This window comes from Fukomys damarensis, unplaced genomic scaffold (genome assembly GCF_012274545.1).
Source record: "Fukomys damarensis isolate Sample0158 unplaced genomic scaffold, DMR_v1.0_HiC HiC_scaffold_5, whole genome shotgun sequence".
Classification (NCBI taxonomy): Eukaryota; Metazoa; Chordata; class Mammalia; order Rodentia; family Bathyergidae; genus Fukomys; species Fukomys damarensis.
The window spans coordinates 19,732,172-19,734,860 of record NW_022900917.1 but is presented as its reverse complement, the minus strand read 5'-3'; positions in this window follow the sequence as shown (position 1 = coordinate 19,734,860).

The following is a 2,689-nucleotide window of genomic DNA, read 5'->3' as shown; positions in this document are numbered from 1 at the left end:
CTTATTTACACTTTTAGTTTTTCATACCTGAGAAAATATTTTGTATTTTTTCTTGTGTTTTTTTTTTTTTTTTTTTTTTTTTTTTGGTACGGGTTGGGGGTTGAACTCAGATCCTTGTGCTTGTGAAGCAGGCTGTGGAACCACTGAGTTAAATGCCCAGCCCCATCCTGCAGCCTCTTGTTTGGAGAGAGTTTCGGTTGAGAATGGCTCATGTCTTAGTGGTGATATGTTGGTCTGGAGTCTTGTGCTTGCCCAAAGTAAATTTCCTTACAGAGTGAAAACAAAACAAAACAAAAACCCTAATGTCTACTGCTACATCTTGAGCGTTCAGAATTGGGGGAGAAATGTCTAGAGCACTGGACACTGGGACGAAGAACTGCTGGCAATCAGGATGCAAAGTGTGTTAGTATTCTGTTTCTGTGACAAAATACCTGAAAAGGGCAACTTAGAGGAGGAAGGTTTATTTCAAAGGTTTCAGGGCACGGTCAGATGGCTCGCTTGCTTTTTCGCCTGTGGTGAGACAGAACGTAATGGCAGAAGGGACTGGCAGAGGACAGCTGGTCACTTCATGGTACCCAGAAAGCAGAGAAACAAGGGGAGTGTGTAAGATACAACTTTGCAGGAACACACTGGGGATCTACTTCCTCCCGTAAGCCTCTACCTCTTCATGGCCCAGTTAGCACCCTCATGGTCCATCACCTCTCTAGGCACCAACTCTGAGCGTTGCTGTATCTGGGATCTGCCCTTCAATACATGAGCCTCTGGGGGCCACCTCATATTTAAAATCACAACAGTGTGAGACCAGATCCAGTCTCTGTCACTATAGCCACTACAGCTTTTTAGGTTGGCAAGGGGGCCGCTGGAGTAAGTGAAGAGAAATTAGATAGACAATAGTATCCCACAGAGATGCTGAAAAATTTTGTAAGACCACCACACTTGCTGATTTAAATGTGATTTTATAAGAATGAGAGTGATACCTGTACCCAGCACTCAGAAGGCTGAGGCAGGAGGTTCAAGGCCAGCCTGGGCTATATAGTGAGTTTGAGGGCAGCCTGAACTACATAGCCAGAGCGTGTATCAAAACAACCACAGCAACATACTGAGCAAGGTGGTGCACACCCTCAATCTCAACATTTGGGGGCTGAGGCAGGAGGATCACAGTAAGTCTGAGGCCAGCCTGGACTACATAGTGAGTTGAAGACCAGCCTGAATTACATAGTGAGACTGTCTTTAAAAAAAAAAAAAAAAGAATGAGAGTGAAACTGGATTCTCTTGGAATGCTTGGCATATATGATTTCCTAAGTCTGTGAAATTATACTGGGAAATCAGACAGATACTGTGTCCCATGAAGAAGAATAACCCTAGGGACTAGTTATGCTTGGGAAAGTTGGAAGTAGTTGAAAAAGTAGACTGATGGTGTGAGAAATATAAGAAAACCGGAATCTGAAGAAAAGTATTTAAATTTATTTTTTGATTTAAAAAATGTCTATTGTAGAAAATTTGGAAAATGTTAAAAAAATAAATAAAATAAACTATCTGTAATCCTACCGCTTTGCAGTGCCAACTCCTAATGTTGCTTCCGTCTAATCTTTTAGTGTTGAATATATAACTTTAAAAAATTATAGTAAAGTATATGCAATATAAAATGTACCACATTAACTGTTATTAAGTGTTCCATATTGTACAGCCATCACCATTAGAATGCTTCAAAACTCTGTACTCATGAAATAAACTCCTCAGTGGTCCTCCTCATAGCCCCTGGCAGCTAATATTCTATCTCCTGTCTTAATTACTCAATTTTTGATTAAAATTGAAATTATACTTTGTGCCACCATCTTTTTAGAATCTCTCTCTCTCTCTCTTTTTTTTTTCTTTTTTTTTTTTGAGACAGGGTCTCACTATGTGGTTGAGGCTGACCTGGAACTTACTATGTAGTCCAGGCTGGTCTCGAACTCACAGCCTCCAGAGTGCTGGGATTACAGGTGTATGCCACCACACCTGGCCAGAATCTCTCTCTCTCTATTTTTTTTTTTTTTTTTGGTGCTGGGGATTGAACTTGGGACCTTGTGCTTGTGAGGCAGGTGGCAAAACCACTGAGCTAAATCCCCAGGCCTGCCACCCTCTTTTTAAATTAATATTTTATCCCTCATATCATTACCTAGCCTGCCAGCAGCATTTTGCAATTCGTTCTTTTGTGGATTTCTTTTCTTTTCTTTTTTTGTCCCTGTGCATGTTTGCACATAAATTTTTGTGAGTAGGGAACATTCTATAAAATCTTTTAAGGGACTCCATAAAATTAATAGCTGTGGACCTGTTTGACAAGACAAGATAAATTCTTTCACATGGCTATTTATCTCTACTTTGGTGGAAAAGCAACATTTGTTAGAATTAAAAACTTAAAGTTTTCCATAACTTTATCCAATTTTCTGAGACCATTTTAATATTGAAAATATGTATGCCAATGTTCTACAGTTTTTTTCCTTGTGAGGCAGTTTACACAGGATTGTAAGACACAAAGAAGCCTATAGGCACGGATAATGCTCTTTCCTAGGGACATGCAAGATTTTGGGCTTCAATTCTGCCATTCCTTGTTTGGACAAATTACACTAGACGTAGAAACCCCTGGGTGGTATTTGCTTTTAACCTAAAACACTCAAAAGGAAGACTTTTCGCTGTGACTTAAAGACAG